Below are 16,616 nucleotides of genomic sequence, written 5' to 3'. Positions count from 1 at the left end.
AACGCCATTCATTCTCTGCATCTCCTAATGACCGTTCTTTGTCCTTCACTTCACGGCCAAGAGCTGATCTGCTTCCTCTCCTTTCTCTCTCCCATTCTTCCTCTCATTCTTCCTCTCATTCTTCCCTCCCCTCCTCCTCCACCTTCCTATTTCCTCCGTGAAGCCCTTCCTCTCGTTTCCCCTTCATTGCTTCCTCCTCCTCCTCCGTCTCCTCCTCCTCTTCTTCCTCCTCCTCTTCTGTCTCCGAATTCCTGCCTCCCACACATCTTAGTTTCACCGTATTCTTCCTTTCCTCTCTCTCTGTTCTTTTCTTCTCCATCTCCTCCTTCCTTGTACTCATCTCTTTCTTCCTCATTTGTTTCTTCTCTTTAATCCTCCTTTACCCTTCTGTTCCCCCCTCATTTGGTTCCTCTTTCTCCTTCTTGCTTTTTCCTTTCTCTCCCCTTCCTTGCTTCCTCCAACGCATATTACTGTCTCCCAATTCCTGTTTTCGTTTTACACTTTCATTTCTATTTGCATCCCTTCTTCCTCTTTCCTATTCTTCACCCTTCTTCCTTTTTTTTCTTTTTCATAGCATTTTCCACCTCTCAAATCTCACATATCTTCCCTCTTCTTCAGTTTTTTTCTCCTCTCTTTGTCTTTCTCATCTCATCTGTTTCCTTTCCCGCTCTTCTTCTTTTCTCCCCTTCCTCCTCCTCCTTCATCCCTCTTCACCGGCCTCTTCCATCTCTCCCTTTATCATAGTTTACATTTTCAGTTCCTCCTTTCCTCGCATCAATTTAACCTGTTTCCTCCCTTCTGTTCTCCCTTTATCATAGTTTACCCTTTCATTTCCTTCTTGTCCTTCATCAACTTAACCTGTTTCCTCCCATTTTCTCTCCCTCTCTCCTGCTTTTCATATTCTCCCCTCTCCCTCTCTCTTACCCCCCTCTTAACCCTGCTGGAGTGGGCTGAAAGAGAAAGAAAAAAATGGAAAATAAGCGAGGGGGAGGAAAAGGAGATGTTGCTATTGGAATCTTTCTCGGGTTTGTTTTAAAAAGCTTAAGCGCCTTTGGGACAGAATTTAAAGGTTCCAACACCAATATTATCACGGGCACAGCAGCAGCGAGGCTCAATTAGGGGCTCGGAAAGGAGGTGAGACAGGTGTGCCAGGAGGGGGAAAGCAGGCGCAGGTGTGTAAATGAGTAGTATTGAAAGTGTGGAGGACTTGGCTATAGGTGTGAAAATTTTCGGAACGTGGAATCAGATATGAAAATGATGCGTTTGACAAAGGTGTTCCAATCCCCTTCAGATACGTGTAGGAAACAGATGCAGGTATAGAAATTAGTAGTATCGAAGGTGTGAAATATTTGGCTATACAGAAAGAAAAAAAAGTCGTTAATTGAAGGAAACGAAAACTTATGAAACAAAACTTTAAATTTCCTTTCTCCCAAGATTGATAATGAATTTGTTGTAATGATACGAAAAGAAAATATTATTGGCACGATTTTGTAGTTTTTTCGCTTTGATTTTATTATTAGGCGTGAAAATGTTGGATATGTGGAATCTAATACGAAAATAATACGTCTGTAAAGGTGTTCCAATCCCCTTTAGGTGTGTTTAAGATGCAGATAGAGGTGTTTGAAGGAGAAGGGAGAAGGGGAACGAAGGAGAGAGGGAGGGAAGTAAGGAAGGAAGGACAGAGTAAGATAGGGAGAACAGGAAAGTAGGGAAGAAAGAACAAAATTAAAGAAGAAAGGAAGCAGAAACAAAAAAAAATAAAAAAGGAAGGGAAGGAGGGACCAAGTGTAGGTATTTTAATCTCCTCATAACAGTATTGTTATTGACGGTTCATATTTAGGTCATCTGTTCATACCTGCTCCCCTAATCCCCCCCCCCCCCCCGCCCCCCTCCTTCTCTCCCTTTTTTCGTTTCCTAGAGTTGTGGCTAATTGGTTGAAGGTTGTTTTTGTTTGTGTGTGCGTTTGATAGAAAAGCAATTACCGAAAGCATGAAGAAATAATATCATGTTAATTAATGTTGAGAGGAGTTAAAAATTAATGAAGAGAATAGGGGACTGGAGAAGCGAGAGATAATGACGGAACGGAACAAAGAGAAAGAGAAAGAGAAGATAAGATGATTGAAAGGAAGAAGAAAGACGTAGATAGGATTGAGAAAAGAAAGAGAAAGAGAAAAAAGGAAGATACGTCGGCTGATAGGAAGAAGAAAGAGATATAGAGAAGGACTGAGAAACGAAAGAGGAAGAGAATAAAGGAAGATAAAATTATTGAAAGGAAAAAGGAAGAGGGAGAGAAGAACTGATAAACGAAAGAGGAATAGAAAGAAAGGAAGATAAAGCGAATGGAAGGAAGAAAGGAAAGAAATAATGACTGAGAAACTAAAAAGGAAGAGAAACAAAGGAAGATAAGACGAATAAAAGGAAGAAAGAAGAGAGTGATGGAGATAAGGATTGAGAAACGAAATAATTTGCAGCAACTTCACCTTCTTTCACAAAATAATTAACGCAAAAACACTCTATAAAAGACACCTACACCTCACATAAGATAGTACACACCTGCCTACATATATGAGAACCTTTATATATGTGTCTGCGTGTAGGTTTAGACAGGTGTGGAGTTATGGATACAGGTGTTTGAGGAAGTTTGATCGATTTTTTTTTTCAAAGCAGATGAAGTTGAAACCTGTTAAAAGGGGCGAACGTTTGACTTAATTAGTGACTAGAAAATTAGGTTATTGATGAGAGAGAGAGAGAGAGAGAGAGAGACGCTGAGTAGGCCCCTTCAGGTTACCCTTTCACCCCTTTCTCAGGTCTCAGCAAGATTAACAAGACCTTTCCTATACTTCTCTCCCTCCCTCCATCCCTCCCTCCTTACCTCCCTCTCTCCCTCCCTTCTTACCTCCCTCTCTCCCTCCCTCCCTCTCTCCTTACCTCCCTCCCTTCACTTCCTCTCCATTCCTACTTGAAGCCGCCTCTCACTCCCTTCTTCCTCCCTTTCCTCCTTCCCTTTTCTCCACCTCATTATTCTTACTTCCTTCCTTCTAATCCCTTTCTCCTTCCCTGTCTTTCTATCTATGCGTGTTTCTTTCTTTTGCTTCTCTCTTTATCTTCTTCCTTTCTTCTTCCTTCTTTTTTCCCTTTTTTTCCTATCTACTTCCTTCTCCCGGTCTTTTGTTCCTCCCCACTTTCTCCCTTCCTTTGCTCCATTCTTCTGTCCCTCCTTCATTACTTTCCCTTATCTCCTTTTCTTTCTTTGTCCTTTCTGCTTCCCCTTCTTCCCCTCTTTCTTCCCATCTTCTGTTTCTCCCTTCCTTACCTCCTTCCCTTCATTCATTGTTCTGTCCTTCCTCTTCTTTTCTCGTTCTGTTCCTCCCTCCTTATTTATCTTCTTTCCTTCTTCCCTTTCTCATTCCCTTCTTCTGTCCCTTCTGCTCTACTTTTCTCTCCTTACCCTCTCCTGTCCCTCCCTCCATACTTCCCTCCCTCTTACGTTTCCTCCATCCTTCCCTCCCTCCCTCCCTCCCGTCCTGTTGACAATGCTCAAGTCCAACATTGACTCGGCAAATATTATGGACAAACAGACGATGCTCTCCTCCGATGGTTCGTGTCTGTTGGCTGTATAATAATGTCCCTCGCTCGGTGTGATTACGGCTTTAACTTAACCTGATGGACCGCGAAGGGAAATAATTAGGTCGGTGCAGAAAAAAAAAAAAGGTATTAGGTTAGTTTAGTTTTGTCTTTTTTTGTTTCCTTTTAGTGGATTTATTTTTTCTTTATTTTACTGATTTAACTTAACCTGAAGGAGAAGGAGAAGTAGGGAAGGAGGTACAGAAAAAGGAGAGAAGGAAGGTGAGTAGGCAAAAAGGGAAGACGGGAAGAAGGAAAGGAGAAGATGAAGAGGGTGGCTAAAAAAAAAGGGAAGTTCAGATTTATAGGAAAATGGATGTATTGGTGAAAAAAAAGGTAGTTGTGTATCGCAGTTTTTTTTTTTTTTATTTGTGGTTTGTACAGTTTTATTTATTTTCTTTTTGTGAATATATTTTTTGAATTTTTTATTTTTCTTATTTGAGGGAAAAATCATATTGGTAGAAAAAAAGGTGTTTGTGACGTTGTTTTTTATTATTGTCTTCTTGTTTATATGTATTGTTATTTTTTTCTTTTTTTCTCTACTTTACGGATTTAAGTTAACCTGTTGAGCCTTGCAGAAAAAGAAAAAAATATCAATATATATATATATATATATATATATATATATATATATATATATATATATATATATATATATATATAGATAGATAGATAGATAGATAGATAGATAGATAGATAGATAGATAGATAGATAGATAGATAGATAGATAGATAGATAGATATAGATAGATAGATAGATAGATAGATAGATAGATAGATATTCTTGAAAAAGTAATATAAATCCTTGAAAAAATATAAATCCTTGTAAAAGCTATATAAATCCTTGGAAAAATATAAATCTTGTAAAAAATATAAATCCTTGTAAAAAAAATAAAAATCCTTGGAAAAAATATTAATCATTGGAAAAAAATATGAATCCTTTTAAAAAAAATATAAATCCTTGTAAAAAAAATATAAATCCTTGGAAAAATATATAAATCCTTGGAAAAAAACGAGGTATTTGTGTCAACGTTATTTTTTATTTATTAATTTTTTTTTTTTAGTTTGAATAGTTTTTATGATCTTTTTGTGTTTTTTTTGTCCTGATTTTTTTTTTTCTCTCGGTTCCTCTTTGTTTTTGCTTATAAGAGTGACACGGACAGGAAGTGACGTCACGCTCCCAAAATGGCCGCCGGCTCGTAATGTTGACACCTGCTGCTGATGGAACCCTATTATCTTTTCCCTCTCCCCTTTCTCCCCCTCTCTCCCTTCCCTCCCCTCCTCTCCTTCCCTACCTCCTATTCTCCCTCCTTCCCGTCTCACCTTTCCTTCCATCCTCCCTCCTTCTCCTCCCTATTTTCTCCAGTCCCTCTAACCCTTCCACTTTCTCCCTTCTTTCCTTCCTCTTTCCTTTCTCTCCCTTCTCCCTTTCCTCCTCCCTATTCTCCCTTATTCCCATCTCACTTTTCCCTTTCCACCCTTCCTCCTTCATCCTCACAATTTATACTATTTTCTCTAACCCTTTTTCTCCACTTTCTTCCTTCTTTCCTTCCTCTCTCCCTTCTCATCCATTTCACTCTCCCTTTCTTCTCTATTCCCTCTAACCCCTTCACTTCTTCCCTTCCCTTTATCTCCTTCCCTATCTCCCCCATTCTCTTTAACCCTTCCACTTTCTCCCTTCCTGCTTCCCTTTCTTCTCCATCCCCTCTAACCCTTTCACTTTCTCTCCCTCTCTCCTACTCCCTCCTTTCCTTCCTCCCTCCCTCTCTCCCCACACCTCGTCTTGATACAGGAGGCGGCATCAGGTGTGGTAATTAGCAGCCTGTGGTGACGTAGAACACAGGTGTGGAGGCGAGGTGAAGGGCAGGTGAGAGATGGGAGACTGACAGGTGAAGGGAAGGGAGGAGGAGGGAAGGAATAGGTAGGGGAAGGTAGAAACATGGAAAGAAAGGGGAAAAAGGGGATACCTGATAAGGAAAAGGGTTTAAGCGAAAGAAAAAGGGAGAAGAATAAGAAGAGATGAGGGAAAGAAAGTAAATGGGCAGGTAAAGAATGAAAGACTGAGAAGGGGTGGAAGAAGGGAGTACAAGGAAGGAAAGGGGAAGGAGGGAAAACCTGAAGAAAGAAGGGAACGGGAGAAGAAGAGGAAGAGGTGAAGGAAAGGAAAGTAGGTGGTGAAGAAAGTAAGAGGAAGGAAAGGGGAAGAAAGAGAGAACGAACTGAAGAAAAGAGGAACGGATGGAAAAAAAGGGAAGACAAGGGGAAAAGATCAAGGAGAGGAAAGTAAGACAAACAAAAAAGGAAAATATCGTTGACAGGAAGAAAAGGAGAAAACGGAAGGAAAGAAAAGGAGGGATGGGCTTGGTAAGGAAGATCTAAGTGGGAAAAAAGAGGAAGATAAAGGGAGGTGAAGGGAAGAAGAAGAGGAGGAGGAGGAGGTGAAGGACAGGTGGAAGGAAGGTAGTTGTGCCCTGGATCAATGTAACACCTGAGAGAGAGAGAGAGAGAGAGAGAGAGAGAGAGAGAGAGAGAGAGAGAGACTTTACTTTCTTGATAGCGATGTATGGAAAAATCTTAAGTGTGTGTGTGTATGCGTGTGTGTGTGCGTGTGTGCGTGGGGGAATGTACATTTACGTATATCTCAAGATTAACATGGGATAATTCTGGGAAGGGAGGAGAAGCCACTCATCTCCTTCTCTTCCTCCTTCTCCTCCTCCTCCGCCTCCTCCTCCTCCTTCGTCACTAACTCATTTCTCTATCGGGTATCGGGAACCGGTCACCCACGGCGTCTCTCCCATGCATTCCTTCCTCTGTATTGCTTCCTGGGAGTCATCTGCCACTCCCACCCTCTCCCATTCTCCCTTTCTGCCTCCTTCCCAGTCCTCCCTTTATCCCTCCCTCCAATCCCTCCTTTTCTCCCTTTCGCTTCCGTTTCTCCCCCTTCGGTCTTTTTCCCTCCCTCCCACTTCAGCATCTTATCTTTTTCTTCCTTTCCTCACTTTCATCTTTCCTCTTTGTAACTTTCATCCATTTCTTCCTTATTTCCTTATTTCATTTATTGCTTCCCTCTCTCCTCCTTTTCTCTTCATTCTTTCCTTTCTTCCTTCCTTCCCTTCCCCCTTCCCTTTCGTCTTTCATCTCCTCTTGCTTTCTTCTTTACTACCTTTCTTACTCTATTCATCTACTTATTTCGTTCTTCCTTTTCCCTTAATTTTCCTTTCTTCCTTCCCTCCTTCCTCCTTCCCTTTCCTCTCTCCTCCGCTTTGAACACACCAAACCACCTCTCATGTGCTCCCCCACCAGCACACCTTAATTAATCAAGATGGAACCCGAACACACACACACACACACACACACACACACACACACACACACACACACACACACAAACACAAACACACACAAACACATCCCTTCCATAACGTAACATTTAGACCGTAACTGTATTGCTTCTACTTTTACCTTCGCTCAGTCGCCAGGTGAGCTCCGTCTTGCTACCTAATTTACCTGTTGATGATGTATTGTTACCTCCGGCCAGGTGACAGATGGCTGCAATTAACGACGCCTAATTAAATTTAAAGCCCCGACTGTCAACAAGGGAGTCAGCCAGGTGTGCATTGTGCCTCACCTGGAGAGAGAGAGAGAGAGAGAGAGAGAGAGAGAGAGAATATCATTCGTCTTTACTTTCCTACTGTAATCTAATCTCTCTCTCTCTCTCTCTCTCTCTCACTTTCACTTGCACTTTTTCTCTCTCTCTCCCTCCGTACCTGTTGATTGAGTGAGCCGTGAAAGCTGCAAAGAGAAAGTTTGTCTATAAATCCCGAGCGAAGGATTAACCTCATTGAGTTATGTTGTTTGTAGCGTGAGTTTTGGTTTACTAGCTCGAGGGAGAGAGAAAGGGAGAGAGAGAAAGTGAGGGAGCGGGTCAGGGAGGTTAAACTAGGTCAGGAATAGAGGAAATAGATATAAAGTGGCTGAAGGAAGAGGAAAACTAATATGGGATGGAAGAAAGACGAATAAGCAAAGGACGAACGAACGAAACCAGTGAGCAATGGGAGGAGGAGAGGGAAACAAAGGATTAAAGGAACAGAGAGGGAGAGAGTGATAACTGGTGAACTGCAAGGAAAAAATGAGAAGGGTGGAGAGGGAAGGGAATGAGCAAAGGAATGAGACCGAAGAGAGACAGTAAGAACATTTTAAGGGGATGGAAGGGGAAGAAGAGATGAGGAAGGGAAGAATTGATGGAAGAGAGAGAGAGAGAGAGAGAGAGAGAGAGAGAGAGAGATATGCGTGAACAGATTGGAAGAAAGAAGGAATTGACGGCAGAGGAGAGGGAAATAGGACAAAAGAATAAAGTCGTGCATGGGAAAACGAAAGAAAAGTGAATGAAGCTAAAGAAAAGGAAAGTAGTTAGAGAAAGAACACTAGACGATATAGAAAACGGGATGTCATAAGAAAAACAGAGGAATGAAAATAAAAAGAAAAGAAAAGAAAAAGAAGTTAGAATAGAAGAAACTAAAAATAATATGTTTACGATAGACAAATCAGAGAAAAAAATAAAGGAAAGAAAGGATTTAAAATACAACCAACTTAAAAATGGCAGATTTAAAACTAAGAAAAACCCGCTCTTGTCCAGATTAAAAAAAAAGAAAGAGGGAAGCTTAAAACAGAAAGAAAACGGAACAATGGGGGGAAAAAATGGAAAGCTGACGTGTGACTTAAGTAAAAGGCAGGCCGAGGAAGGCTTGGCGTGGGAGGGATTAATGGGAGTGACACGAGACTGACGGAGGCACAGGTTAGGGAGAGGAGGAGGAGGAGGAGGAGGAGGAGAAGAAGAAAGACAAGAAGGAAGACGCTGATAGAAAGATAGATGGAAGAGGCGAAGAAGAATGAGGAGGAGGGGAAGAAGAAGCTGAGAGAGGGATGGAATAGGAGGAGAAGAAAAAAGAAAAGGAATAGAAGAAAGAAGGAAAGGGGGAGGACGTTGAGAGAGGAATGGAAGAAGAGAAGAAGAAAGAGGAGGAGGACGCTGAGAGAAGGAGGGATGGAAGAGGAGGAGAAGAAAAAGGGAAACAGAAAGAGAAGGGGGAAGACGCTGAGAGGAAGATGGATGGACGAGGAGAAGGAAGAAGAAGAAGAGAAGGGGATGGAGGGCGCTGAGGGAAGGATGGAATAGGAAAAGAAAGAGGAGAGGAAAGAGGAAGAGAGAGACGACGCTGAAGGAGGAATGGAAGAAAAGAGGAAGAGTCGGACGGTAATGAAAATGAGAAGGATGTGAAGGAGAATGGGAGGCACTTGAAGAGGCGGAGGAAAATGAGGCAGGCGAAGGAAGAGCTGGGAGCGAAGGAGGAGGAGGAGGAGGAGGAGGAGGAAGAGAAGAGGAGGAGGATGCAATTACTTCTCACGAGTAGCGTCGACTAAATATAATTACTGAAGTTTCCCTCACACTGGCCAACGGAGAGAGAGAGAGAGAGAGAGAGAGAGAGAGAGAGAGAGAGAGAGAGAGAGAGGACAGACAGACAGAGAGAGAGAGAGAGAGAGAGAGAGAGAGAGAGAGAGAGAGAGAGAGAGAAATATCAGGGTAAAATATGCCCAGAAATTGAGGACGAAAAAATCCTTGAAAAATGCGCAACGAAAAAACGAGGAAGACAAAACAGGGAGGAAAGCAAATGACGAAGGAGAGGAGGAGGAGGAGGAGGAGGAGGAGGAGGAGGAGGAGGAGGAGCGAATTTTGTCCCAAAGTAATATTGAGGCAAATCTTCAATATCCAGAGAGGTGCCTTGGAGGAGAAATATTTTTCCATTCGTCCCTCTGTTTGTGTGTCTCTCTATCTCTCTTGTTTTGTTTTGTATTGTTTTGCTTTTTCTTTCTTTATCTGTCTTCCATTGTTCTTCGTAGTGGCTGAAAGTGTGTCGCCATGTGTGTTTTCTTATGCGAATTTCTGCTTTCTTTTGTTTTTTTCTCTTTCTTGCTATCTATCTGTCTATCTATCTGACCGTCTCCGTGTGTCTGTCTGTCTATGTCTCTTCAGCTGGAACGTGTGCGCCTCGTTGGTCTTGCTTTTTTGCCTGTTTGTGTGTTTACTTTTTTGTGTATGGTCTTTTTTCTTTTCTTTTTTTTTACTTTTTGTTTCACTAGATTTAGGTTTTCTCTCTTTGGTGTGTCTTGAAATCGTTCGTCATTTTATATTGTATTCCTTTTTTATATCTTCTTTATTCCTGTTTGTCTCTTGTTTTCGTCATATTTGTCTGTCTGTCTGTCTGTATATACCATACTTGTCAGTCTGCTAGTTGTATTTCTCTCTGCCAGTATGCCTTCTGTTTCTGTTCCTCTTTTATCTTCTCCTCCTCTTCCATGCCTCCTTCTCTCATCGTCCTCCTCCTCTTTCTTCTTTCTTCTTCTCTTCTTCCATTCCAGTCTCAACGTCCTCCACCTTTCCTTTTTTCTTCTATTCCTCTCCCCTTTTCTTTTCCTCCTCTTCCATCCCTCTGTCAGCTTCTCCTCCTTCCCCTCCTCCTCTTTCTTCTTCGCCTCTTCCATCCATATTTCTATCAGCGTCTTCCTCCTCGTCTTTCTCCTCCTCCTCCTCCTTCTCCCACTCTCCCTAATCTGCGCCTTCGTCTGTCTGTTGCATCCTCATTTAGTGTATTTTTTCATCTTCATTCATTTGTAATATCTTGGCGTTATGTCTTCTCATATATTTCTTCTTGGTGTTTGTCTCTCGTCCTCCAGTATTTGCATTTCCTTTTTTCCCGTTCAGTATCTTCTCTCATGGAACCATCGACGTGTTTTGCATATGCTTTGTGTTTTTTCCCTTCGGCTGTGTCTGTCTGGCTTTCACTCTTGTCTCATCCATGTCGGTGTGTCTGTGTTTCTTTCCGGTATTATCTGAGTATCTGCAACCCGTTTGTCTGTTAACCTGTCTATCTGTTTGCCTGTCTGTCCTGTCTTTGCTTCCTGTCACCTTCCTCTCGCTCTCATTGTGCTTGTTTTCCTATATTGCTGTTACCTTTCAATCAACGTTGTCAGATTATCGTATTCACCATATTGTATTTATCATTTTTAAGCCTCGCACTCTCATAACTACACAAATAATGAAAGAATATTAAAGTTAGCGTTAAAACTATTAATAATTGATGTTTGTTTGTTTTTGCTTTAGATATCAGTCAGAAAATACGGGGAGTACGATAATTTGACAACGCTGCTTTCAATCTTCGCATGTATTCCCTTTGTCTGACTGTATTCTCTGTGTCTCTGTGTTTCTCTGTCGTTCTGTTTGTGTATCGATCTTGTATGTATCTTGTCCCTTCCTCGCACCATACCTCTGTGAATATGTCCTCCTCTGTTTGTCTTGCCGTTTGTCTGCGTTGATTTGTGCGTCTGTTTGTATTTCCCCTCCATTCCGTCTTTCGTTTCCTCCCTTTCCTCCTGTTTGTCTGTCTTTCTCTTCGTTTGGCTCTATTTATTTGTGCATCTGTTTGTATTTCACTTTCATTCCGTCTTTCCTATTCGTTCCTTTCCTCCTGTTTGTCTGTTTTTCCGTTTGACTTTATTTGTGCATCTGTTTGTATTTCACTTTCATTCCGTCTTTCCTATTCGTCCCTTTCCTCCCTCTTGTCTGTCTGCTTATCCGTTTGACTCTATTTATTTGCACTTCTATTTTGTATTTCACCTCCATCCTGTCTTTCCTTACATCCCTTTCCTCACCCTTGTTTGTCTGTCTCTCCGTTTGATTCTCTGTTTATTTATTGCTCAGTTTTGCCTTTTCTTTCGTCCCCGTCCTCCCTCTACCGTCCAGTACTCACCCTTCACCTATCCGTCAGTACGAACCATTCAATATTCTATCTCTCTGTCCTTTCCCTCGTTTGTCTATCTGTTTGCATATCACTCGCGTCTGTCTGCCTCTCGTCCCCTTCCTTCCTCGCCGTCCATGCCTCATCCCAGCCTCTCTCTGCTGGTGAGGGCCATTCAATATCTTCAGACGGGCCGTAGCGGTGAGGTGCGGCAGAATGGGCTCGTTTGGAGAGGATACCGTGTGACTGAGGCTTGGAGGAAGAGGTGGGTGAGTGGGAGAGGCGAGGAGGGAGGGTGGGTGGGTGGGAGGGAAGGAGTGATTGGCGAGACAAGAGGAAGGAGGGACAAGGAGGAGGAGGAGATGAAGGAGGAGTGTAAATAGTATACTGCCGTGTCTCTGTGTATTATATATTTGTTTTCCAGCGTTATTTGGCTCCTGAGATGATGTTTAACTCTAGTCTTTTGCGTCTATCTCTTTCTCTCTCCTCCTCTCTCTGTTCTTTCGTCAGTATCCCTCTTCCTCTTCCTCCTCCTCGTCCTCGTCTCCGCCGTCGCTAAAGCCGCCGTGCCAAGCTGTACACATATGTTGTTTGCCAAAGATTACTGACTGTCATATATTTCCTGCAAAGCTGTTACACCCGTTGACACACACACACACACACACACACACACACACACACACACACACACACACACACACACACACACACACACACACACACACACACACACACACACACACACACAAACACAAACACAAACACACACCTATTCCCCAGCTTATTACTATGATTTGTCTCTTCACCTGTTAACAAAAACTACCTGTCGCTCGCATTACCTGTCAAAATCTCTCTCCTTGCTTCCCTCACCTGCCCACAGCTCACCTCGGCCACTCTTTCCCTTGACAGTCCCTTCAGCGTAAAGATCCCCTCCCCTCTCTCGTTGTCCTCCGTCAAAAATTTGTTCATAACGACTGAGCTTCGTCCGCCGTCCCCTCGTACAGGTAATTTTGCCCCGCACTTTACAGGTATAAAACGTGTCGAGAGAAAAGTGTAATGTTTAATGCCCGGTCTTGTTAGTGTTGATGGCCCGGTAATTTTAGGTGGATAGTGTAGTGTTCGCCTCCCATTACTATCATTATCATTATTATCATTATTGTTATCACTGAGTTAGTAATCGATTCACGTTGACAAAAGGCAATTAACGCCATCATTGCGTATTCCAACATCCCTCGCTTCCTTCCTTCCTCCTCCCATCCTGTCTTCCCTCCTTTCCTCCTTTGCTCCTTTCCTCCTTCCTCCTTCCCCTCGTAACAACAGAGAGAGGATATGCAAATTAAGTCTCCTCTGTGAAACTTGTTAAATCTTGAGATAAAACTTGGTACACAGCTTTGCAAGAGGAGGAGGAGGAGGAAGAGGAGGAGGAGGAAGAGGAGGAGGAGGAGGAGGAGGAGGAGGAGGTGAGTGAGAGAGAGAGAGAGAGAGAGAGAGAGAGAGAGAGAGAGAGAGAGAGTCAGGTTCATTTTATTAATTTTGGAAGTTTAGCCGAAGGGGACATTACATAAGGACAATATCCCTTTCCGTACCTCCTTCAACTCTCATTTCATCCCTCCATCCCTCCCTCCAACCTTCCCTCCATCCCTTCATCCACACACACAAACACACACACACACAAACAACCCCCCTCACATACACTAACCTAACCAAAAACACAACCACACACTCTATTGAACTAGCTCACTCTCACTCACTCACTCTCTCACTCACTCTCACACGTCCAAGATTATTTTCAGTTCACCCCCAACAAGTATCTCACTCTCTCACTCTCACTCTCTTTCTCTCTCCTTCCCCCATGAGCACCTGACATTGGCCCTGGCACTTATTGGCACTAGAGAGGGCGGATAGATGGCGCTAGTGGCAAGAGTTTGGATTTGGGTCATGGGGTCTTTTGTTCCTCTCTCTCTCCTCCTGGCTGAGAAGTGCACTAGGGGGTGAATCTACTCTCTCTCTCTCTCTCTCTCTCTCTCTCTCGCTCTCGGTCTCTCTTTCCATGTATCGCTTCATTGCCATCTATTTTTATTCCTGCTCTTTATTTTATTTGCAACCTTTTTTATCGCCTCTTTCTTTCTGCAACAATTACCATTCTCCACTCTCCCGCTGCTATTACTACGACCTCTATTTTGAGCACCCACTCTTTATTTATGTCCCTCTCTCTCACTCTCTCACTCTCTCTCGCACTCGCTCACTCTCCCGCTCCCTTTCTATACAAATCTATGACCATACGGACCCATTGTGAGTGTTTATGTATCTATCAATCACCACCACCACCAGCATTCCCTATCGCCATCATCGTCATCATCAGCTCCACTGTTACCAATACCACCACCATCGCCACTACTGCTACTATAGGGGGTCTCTTTTACCACTACCACCACCACCATCATCACCACCACCACCACAACCACCACCAGTAGCATCATCACCATCCATCATTATGCCGTCACTCTTCCCATCATTTGTTAGACCACGAGCCAGGTATAATGATGTGTTTACTTTTAGAGGGTTGTAGTAGTAGTAGTAGTAGTAGTAGTAGTAGTAGTAGTAGAAGCATTCGTATTCTTTTATAGTTCAGAGGTTACCAAGTAGTAGTATTAATAAAAGTGTTGATAAGGAGTTAATAAAAGATGAAGAAAAGTCTCTCGAGAAATGAAAACAAGCAGTAAGATAGCAAAGCAGAACACGTAATTGGAGCAGTAATTGGCTCGGTATTAAGGGTCTGAAACTTTCTGCAAGCGATCCAACCCAATTTGCAAGGCGAGTATTGTAGGAGAGCCGCTCTGAATGCGTGGGTGGAAGGCAAGGAAAGGGATTGGGAGGGCCGGGGATATGGAAGGGGACGAGGGAATAGGCCGAGGATGGGTCAACGGTTGTCAAAGGGGATGGCGCGTAATTAGCAAAGGATGTTTTGTAATTGGGAAGGAAATGGGGCAAGCGTGATGTAGTTTTGGCAGCTAGTAAATTGGGTTAACAGGTGTAATTGGGAGATGAAAGGTGCGCTGGTTTCCACCTCGCTGATCACCTGGTGTGCGTGGGAGGTGAGGTTAGGTGAGGTGTTTCGATGTGGTGGGGGTGGCTTCGACGGGGCAGGTGAGAAAACTAGCTGGGCATTACCTGGGAAACAAAAGAGAAAGTCCAGGTGATATCAGTTCAATTTTTGCTATTTCTTTATTTATCTTTATTTTGGGGGGAGTTTATTTTTGTCCTTAGTGCCGTATGCTATCTTCCTTTCGTATTAGCCTCGTTTTCTTTTAGTTTTGTCATGTTTTGTGTGCATTTCCCGTACAGAGAGACAGATGAAAGGCAGAAAGAAAAATAAATTACCTAGGAAATGAGAAAGAAAATCCAGGTGGTATGCGTTCAGTTAGTGTTATTTCTATATTTACCTGCATTTTCTTCGTTAATTTTGTTTCTTGATGTCTCCTTTTCCTCTTCATTTCGTAATAGCTTCGTTTTCTTTAGGTTTTCTTTGTGTTTTCTTATGATTTTGTTTGTTTTTATTCATTTGCATTTCCCATTCAAAAACGACAGGAGAGACAGAAAGAAATTAGCGCTGAAAAATAAACGTCACAAGCCACAATAGAGATTCAGAGCCAAAAACATCAAAGAAACGACAAAAAAGCGACTTAAAACACCAGGAAATGGAACTAATGAGGTCAGAAACGACTATAAACGACCAGGTGTATTGTGCATGAAGGTGAAGCTAATTTGACCCGGCTAATGACTTTCCCTTTTCTGGTGGTGGTGGAGGTGATGGTGGTGGCGGTGGTGGTAGTGATTCATGGTCATGGCTGCAAAGGTGGACAGTGATGGTGGTGATGGTGATTGTGGTGGTGATGAAGAGGCGAAGTAATGGTGGTGATGGTGGTGATGGAGGGAGACACTGATGGTGATACGTCCATTCTCCCTCCCTGCCTATCCTCCTCCTCCCTCCCGTCTCTTCTCTCTTAAACCATCACCTCCCTTCTCTCCCTTCTCTCCCTTCTCTCCCTGACTTCTCTCCACCTGATTGATCGCTGTGTGCCCGTCAAGGTCTTGTCTCGTCGTCACATCAAGAGGAAGAGGAGGAGGAGGAGGAGGAGGAAGAGGAAGAGGAGGAGGAGGAGGAGGAGGAGGAGGCAGGTGTGTGGACTGCTTGAACACTCTCACAGAATAGAAGAGGCTCGATCCTGGATACCTCTTCTCTCCTCTTCTCTCTTCTCCTCTCTGTTTTTCCTTTCCTGTAGTTTTTTTCATCCTTAATCTCCCTTCACTTCATCCTCACAGTCTCTCCAGTTTTCTCTTTTTCCTCCATTCCTCTCACTTTTCTCTTATTTCTTTTTCATGTTCTTGTATCTCTTTTCTCTCCACTTCTCTTTCCTTGAATCTCTTTTCTCCACGTCGATGTTTTCTTTGTCTCTTCTCTCCACTTCCCTCTCTTTGTATCTTTTCTCCCTCCACCTCCCATTTCTCTTATCCCTTCCCTCCTCTTCCATCTTCTTGTATCTGTTTTCTCCACTTCCCTCTTCCAATGTCTCTCTTCTGTTTCCACTTTCCTCTTCTCGTATCTCTTCTCTCCACTTCCCTCTTCTCTCTCCCAATTTTTTCCTCTTTTCTGCCTTTCCTCTTGAACGATGAAAGCCATTCCGCCGTCCGGGTATTGAAGAATCGAAGCTAAACTACCAATCAATTCATGGACGAAAAGGCTTGCAAAAATGCGGCGCTTGGGGAAGGGATGACCAGGTGGGTGGGTGGGCAGGTGTGTGGGAGGCCAGGTGAGGATGGGCAGGTGAGGGGACGAAAATTATGCACAAACAGTGAATGGTAGACAGGTAAGAACAAAGAAATGGAGTATAAAAGCAAGGGAAGTGAGAGAAAGGTATGAGGAAATGGTAGACAGATAAGAACAAAGAAATGGGAGAATAAGCGAAGGGGAGTGAGAGTAGGCTTGGTCTGAAAGGTATGAACTGGTAGTTGCAGGATACATAGACACACTTAATGAATGATAGACAGGTGAAAAGCAAGAAGTGTGTTAGAGAAAGGAGTGGAAAATACTGATTGTCAGGTGATTGGAGACAAAGTATCCATAGATATGAAAGGTAAAAAAGTGAAAAGGAAAGGAAAAAGGAGAGGAAAGGGAAAATAACAGGAAAAGGGAAGTGT

General features: G+C 43.0%; 1 protein-coding gene across 6 annotated transcripts in view; it reads left to right on the top strand.

Annotated features, from left to right (window-relative positions):
- Positions 1-16,616, top strand: part of LOC126995933 (uncharacterized) — a 339,186-nt gene that overhangs the window by 278,737 nt on the left and 43,833 nt on the right. The gene's annotated exons all lie outside the window — the stretch shown is intronic.

Source organism: Eriocheir sinensis, chromosome 9 (genome assembly GCF_024679095.1).
Source record: "Eriocheir sinensis breed Jianghai 21 chromosome 9, ASM2467909v1, whole genome shotgun sequence".
NCBI classification, from domain to species: domain Eukaryota; kingdom Metazoa; phylum Arthropoda; class Malacostraca; order Decapoda; family Varunidae; genus Eriocheir; species Eriocheir sinensis.
The sequence above is the reverse complement of the archived record's forward strand: the minus strand, read 5'-3'. Positions and strand labels throughout refer to the sequence as shown.